Source organism: Coenobita brevimanus, chromosome 114 (assembly GCF_032717465.1).
Source record: "Coenobita brevimanus isolate Jiangsu-jjx chromosome 114, ASM3271746v2, whole genome shotgun sequence".
NCBI lineage: Eukaryota > Metazoa > Arthropoda > Malacostraca > Decapoda > Coenobitidae > Coenobita > Coenobita brevimanus.
In genome coordinates, this window is record NC_137067.1 from 11,944,599 (window position 1) to 11,951,640 (window position 7,042).

At 42.7% G+C, this 7,042-nt stretch overlaps 1 non-coding gene across 1 annotated transcript; it reads right to left on the reverse strand.

The window, feature by feature from the left end:
• Positions 1 to 5,783: 5,783 nt before the first annotated feature.
• TRNAS-GCU (transfer RNA serine (anticodon GCU)) lies at positions 5,784 to 5,865 on the reverse strand. The gene has a single exon. It is a non-coding gene; the product is annotated as a tRNA-Ser (tRNA).
• Positions 5,866 to 7,042: the final 1,177 nt, after the last annotated feature.

Genomic DNA, 7,042 nt, shown 5'->3' on the forward strand with positions numbered 1-7,042 from the left:
TCGTGCTCAACAGCCAGCCATCTACTCCCAAGGTAAATTACATATAGCCTATATGGTTATCATCCGGTAGGGGACCTGAGTCACTTGTTTCCTTCTGTATTTCCGTGATATAATCTTACAGTGCTATCTTCCGTCGTTTGTGTCTGCACTACTGCGTACTGAAGTGTTAATATACATGTACAACTGATTTTTTTTCTTTTATCCTTACATCTAATGGTTTCATAGTGGCTATTGAAGTCGCCAAACTTAAGCTAGTTTCTTAATCCTCTGACCGTCTAGTGTTTGAAATTATGGGAGTTCGATCCCAGGCTACGGAACAGTTTTTAACTTGGATTTATTAAAACAGATTGCTTTGATCATTCAAAAGAGCCAGCAACATTTTAAAAAGACGCCTCCACTAATCTAATGCCAGTGAACCGGTTCTGTATGAGACAGTCCTAGCGTACATTCAATGCGGATGGTAGGTAGTAGTGTCGAAGTGGTGATGTATGCATGTGTGAAGCACTTAGGAGGACTGTTGGGCCTAAGGGAATGGACTGTTAAACCTATGCCCAGAGAAGAAATAAAAGTCAGAGGAAGTTTCCAAGTGATGTGCAAAATCGTCTGGCTTTGGCGAGAGTAAAATACATCAGTCATGGAGCAGAATTTGTGTTTACATTGGGAGACCATTCATCATGGCAGCATGTGTACTTCTGTTCACTTGATGCAGCTCTCACTGTGTCAGGATCTTGTGCCATTTCCCGTCTCAGTTCCCTGTCCCTTAGGTTTCCACTCATTACGTGGCTGCACAATCTTTGACTGCCAGCAGTATGTTAGTATTCATTTCGTCCCGTCAGTCATGCTCGGACACCTACTGTAATATACCTGAGTGCTACCTGAAAGCCATGTCACCACTGGATAGCCTCTAGCCATATCTCAAGGTCTTATATAATAATGGACAACTTATTATACCCTAAGCATTTAGCCATAAACCACTGCATTGTGATGCACTAACTTTCCCGGACCCTCCCCCCCCCCCATTTTTACTCGTTCCCGCCTCGGAGGGGCTTGGGGACGGGTATTGTTTTCACTTGGTTTATCTGTTTGATTGTTTGTCTGTCTGTCTGTGAACAACTTTACGCGAAAACTACTGGTGCGATTTTGACTAAAATCACAGGGATGATGGGCTATGACCTTCTAGTCACCTGATTAAAGATTGCGCCAAACTGAGCCAAGACCCAGACTGTAGGCCCCCAAAAAATGTAAGAAAAATTGCAAATTGAAATCGTTTTTTCACCGTAACTCCTTTCAAATTCTTCATATCGACATGAAGTTAAAGCCTAAGGATACAGCTTTCAAATCTGCATCCTATGATATGCCTCATTACATCTTGGGGGTCACCTCTCAGTTAGCGGTAGGGGAGTCAATGTCAAGTGGGTCGGGCCAAAAATATCAAATGGACATAAAATCGTCAATTTTCACCCAATTTACTCGAAATTTGATATGTGACATCTTTGACTAGATATCGTGTTGTGTTTATACGTCAGCACTAAAATGACTGCCGGGGAAGGGTTGGCTGTGCGTTGGCACCGCTTCTTGTATTTATTAATTCATTTTTCTGTCAGACACTTTTACTTGGCAGATGAGAGAGAAAGTTTTCTATTTTTGCAAGTAAATATAATCTTCATTTGTCTCTGCACTATCAAATTTCCTTTGAGCTTATAAAAATAATATTTGGAAACAGAAATAATACTATGATCATGCCGTCCTCGGGCGGAAGGTGTGGTAGTCTCAAAATCTACTGCACCGGCTGTTATATTCGTAGTAGATAGTCATAAACCATTACCTCATTAAGCATGTACTTTACTGGACCCTACCTGACAGCTACAGCAGTCTTCCTAGCAGTTCGTCTTTACCTGTTTAATGTGCTTATTATTCCCTAACACCTTGTATCGGATGACATTTTTCTTTTAGTTTACTTTTGCTGCCAGCAGACGATAATACTCAGCTTGGAAGAGTCCCGTGGTAGTGAAGAGGTTAGTGAAGGTTATATTATGTTATCTGTTCAGGGTGAAAAAGTCACTACTAAGCTGTGTAAAATTGTGTACAGAGAACAGGAGTATAATAAAAGTCACTGTGCTGAAAGGGTTAATGTGCTTGAGTGTTACTGATCTCTTCAGTGTGAGGTAGTAATATGAATATCGGGTAAAAGACGTCCTTGTAGTACAGAGGTTAACCCTGTAATATAGCCCCAGGACCCACCACTTGTACCGTAGTCTTCCTAAATTATACAACCCTCTCACTGGCCCTCAAAACCCGTAAAGCCAGGGCTGACTTAGGCAAGTGAGTTGCTTTCTAGTTTGTATACCTCACACGCCGTGGGTTTTGTGGGATGGGGTAAAACTCAGCATTAATTTTCCACGTTTTCTTACACTGTAGCTCTTACATCAAATTTTTCGCCATATCTCTCCCTTTCTCCTTCTGCAGATCGTATTCTCTGTTTATATTTAATTATGGAATGAAGTAACGACATCAGCATATACGATGTCACCCTTAACATTTTTTATTTGTTTTTCTGTGTAGCTATACTAATGGCTATTTCTCCAGTGTTCATCCGATTTCTTAACAGCGTCGCAACATAACAAGTAAAAAAGCAACGGGTGCTTATAATTTTGTTATACTTGTTGTTTTTACTGTTATTAGTCTCAAACTAGGATGGAACCTGAGCCTGTTTTCCCCACAATTAAATTACCTCTTTTGGGGAAGTGTGGCCTCATCCTGGGGGAGAGTTGTAAGTCTTTACCACACCCATACCATCCAGTGTATAACATCCATCACTTAGTGTACAGGCTAATCCCACCCTGCCTCCACCCACCACTACTCCACCCCGCCCCACCCACTACAACATCCATCAGCACTTCACTACTCCCGCACTGCCTCCACCCGCGACCACCCCAATCCCTCACACTCCTCTCTGCATACACATACGCAGTCCATTTTCTGCACTCTAGCTCTGGAATCTGATGTGAAATCTCTTTCCCACCTACATCACCCGTCATAACGACATCTGTCGTCACAGGGTGTACTCCTCGCGCCGGCCCCACCACGATCCTAGCCCATCACCTGCACCCACTCCAGTCCTTCCACTTTATCCTGCCTCACTAGCTATTTTCTGGTGAAATATGCTTCACTCCTATAGACTTTACTGACTTAGGTGATGCCACATCTCACCACACAGCATATTGCCATACCATACCATGACATATCATACCGTACCGTTCCGTACCACACCATACCGTACCGTACCGTACTGTACCACCCTCTCTCTCCACACCACACAAAATCACTTTCCCACACCTCCTATACCCAGGGCATTAGCCGAAGGGCCCAGACGCTGCCACGTTTTGTATTTTGTACTTTTTTTCCTTCCTACCTCCAAGTTTGTGAGATAAATCTGAATTGCACCTTACCGATCAATCAACATCACTCATCTTCACAATGTATAGCCAGTCATGGCTTACCACCCAACACTTCCCACCCATTCCCATCCCACCCATTTCCCTCTCATCCATCTTTGCTGTGATGTGATGCATATTTCAGTTAGTTATGGCAAGCAAAGTAGATGCTGACAAAACATCAAGTAAATGCTGGTACTCTACAATGCATAGGTGGAATTTTGAACTTTGACCTTACCCTATGACTATGACCTTTGACTGGGTGTTGTCATAATTTAACTTCTTCATCCTTGGCTTACCTTGAACCCTTCCACCAAATTTGGTCTAAATTGGACAAAACCTTCAAACTACCCTCTCTTTATGACCTTGAAAGGAACCTACTCTCTTTAAATCTAATTAAAGTCAGACTCAAATATGAAGTCCGTTTGGGTGGGGCCCAAGAGGGGATTTCCATCTCTACAGCTTTGCCGCGTTAGCCCCAGTACCTATCTCTCTCTCTGTCATATGTCAGCTATTTATTATTTGAAATTGTATATTGAATATTCTGTAAATTTTAAATATATTAAATAAGGCTATAGTGCTATGAATGTGTCGCTTTTTAGGATAATAGCAATGATTTGTATAAATTCCACACCACGTGACAACGTCGCTTTCCGACGGTGCCAGAGGTCAAGGACACCCACCTCAGACTACAGGTGACCGGTCACTTCCTCCCTGATCCCCACCCACGATGGCAGCTACTCCGACTTGCTCTCGTTTGCTCCACAGTCGGGAGAAAGAACTTATTTACAATGTGAACGAGTATTTTTTAGAAGAAAAGGCTAGGAGACTTTATAATTCCACCTTCAAGAGCAGTTGCTCGCACTGCCAAAGCTACCAACGTTAGCGAAAAAACAGTCCAAAGAATCTGCTCTAAATTTAATAAAGCTTGTGTGACACAAATGCCACCAGAACGGCCAGTATTCTCGTCACCAACAAAGAAGCGCAGTGCAACTGTAACGAATCTCGTCGATTTCGATAAGCGTGTGGTCAGAAGAACTGTCCTGGGATTCTTTGAAAGGCATGAAATTCCTACACTGCACAAGATTTACGAAGAACTCAAGGAAAACATATCTTTCAACGGAAGCAACGAGTCTCTTCGCAGGATTCTCTTGCAAATGGGCTTCAAATTTGCAAAAGTTGATGGCCGAAAGTTCCTTATGGAAAGGAGCGATGTAGCAGCAGCTCGGACCAGATTTTTGAGAGAAATACGGCAGGTCAAAGAGTCTTCCCAGAACATTGTTTATCTTGACGAAACTTGGGTGAATCAAAATTATACAGTTGGAAAATGCTGGACTGACACTGATCCCCACAAGCCACTGGAGAGAGAGAGAGAGAGAGAGAGAGAGAGAGAGAGAGAGAGAGAGAGAGGAGGTTTGGCAGAGCTGTAGAGAGGGAAATCCCCGCTCGGGCCCCACCCAAATGGACTTCATATTTGAGTCTGACCATAGCCAAGCCCTTGGTTGGTCCTAAACCCTTCCACCAAGTTTGGTCCAGATCACATCAGAAATTTCTTAATTGCTATGTTCACACAAAAACACTTGGGTCAGACTTTGACTTTGCCCTGTGACCTTGACCTTATGAGTAATTGTTTTTAGAATCGACCCCCATCGTTCTTGCCTTCCTCAAGCCTTCCACATTTGGTCTAAATTGGATCAAAACTGTTGAAGTTGATGATTTTTTTTTTTTTAAACTTAAGGGACGATACATGTAACGAGGGGGCCATTGAAGGTTGCGTTTCTTATCTCCAATACGATAAATGGCCTCTGAGTTTATAATAATCATCTGGGGGATGGTGAGAATAGTGAAAATCCATCACCACTAAATATGTCATGAGACGAGGATGCTAATAATTTTGAACTCACAAAATGCCAACAGTGGACATGTGGTGATACATCTGTTGTAAATGTGCTGGTGTCAGGAGCCACTAACAGCATATTGTGGCAGCGTGTTCTTTTCTCAGTGTTGACTGTATTCTCGTTGGCCTTGGGAACTTCCTATCAGTTCTTCCTTTGCGATTTATTCTGCACATTTCGCCTCAATATTCTTATGTATTTATATTTGTGGTACCAACACTGTTTACATAAGTAACATATACAGATGATACAAAGGTGATGGACGCACAGTTTATCGGTGAGGAAGAAAGGTATCGATATTATTTATATAATATGATCATGCCAAGAGTCCTAAGCAGAGAAGTAATTTGTGCAATCAAGAAGCAGTTACTTTTCCCATGGGCAGGTGGTGTGTTTTGCTTGAGTGGTTTTAAGTACAGCACAAATACTAAAACATAAAGGGGAAAATATCATACGACGAGGATGGGATTCGAACCCACGCAGGGAGACCCTATTGGATTAGCAGTCCAACGCCTTAACCTCTCGGCCACCTCGTCTGAGAAAAATTTTGCATACAGTTTTCCGGCCGATCAGACTCCTGGACAAAGTTTGTTTTTCCTATATCCTTGTTCACCCAACAGTGCAACGGGAGATTTAAGTGTCAACTAATTCTTGCTGACCGTATTCTAGGAGACGACTGAGACTTACCGCAAACTGGTACTCTAGTGAGGCAGGTGGGAGGTGGGCACCATCCACTCATTTGATGCACTGCTACCTTCAGGTAACCACACTGAGTAACAAGCCAAATGTCAAATGTTTTCTTGTAATCCGAGAAACAGTTTACTACGTCAGATGGTGACCATGTAATCAAATGACGGCAGGTGGTCTAGTGTGTTAAGTTTACTACGTCAGATGGTGACCATGTAATCAAATGACGGCAGGTGGTCTAGTGTGTTAAGTTTACTACGTCAGATGGTGACCATGTAATCAAATGACGGCAGGTGGTCTAGTGTGTTAAGTTTAATCGGATGAGGGTCGTTAGGGTTTACTCAGAGAAATAAATAGGGTTTATTGTTTCCATAATGCCACTCAGGGGAAGACTGTGTTATTTGAGAGTCAGATAGATGCCGTCTGATTGATTGCTTGAGCCAGTGACTGAAGAGACTCATTTAGGATTGGTGTGCCAGGGTGTGAGAGACAGGCAGAGGCCCTCGCCGTAAGTGTCGGGGCTGAATAGCCCAGCCCCGGGACCTTATGTTCATGATGGGAAAAAGGACTGGATGATGGAAAAACCTAAATGATCTTCGTGCACTTGATACATTGGATTATTTCTGATATATTTATAACCGTAATATGTATGTCTGTATCTGATCATTAAAGTGCCCAGCAGGGCCGAACCTTCTCCTCGGAGGAAGAATGATAGTCGGAATCCTTTCTTCTAACAGTAGCGTGTGTGAAAGTTTTTAAATGGATGTCTTTATGTGTGTCAGACTGTATGTGTCACTGGTATGAGCCAGCAGGATTTGAATATATAATAGTATATGAAAGGACATACTACCAGCGCCCTCTTCAATTGTCCATGTAGGCTGAATTAGAACCAGACTCAGAAACAGCAGATCGGGGAGTGAATGCGATTATCACTGAGCCACAAAGCAACATAGTGATGTAAATAAAAGCCGTAAAGGTGGCCAGATAGACGTTGAAACATATGTATGGGCAGAGAGAGAATCAGAT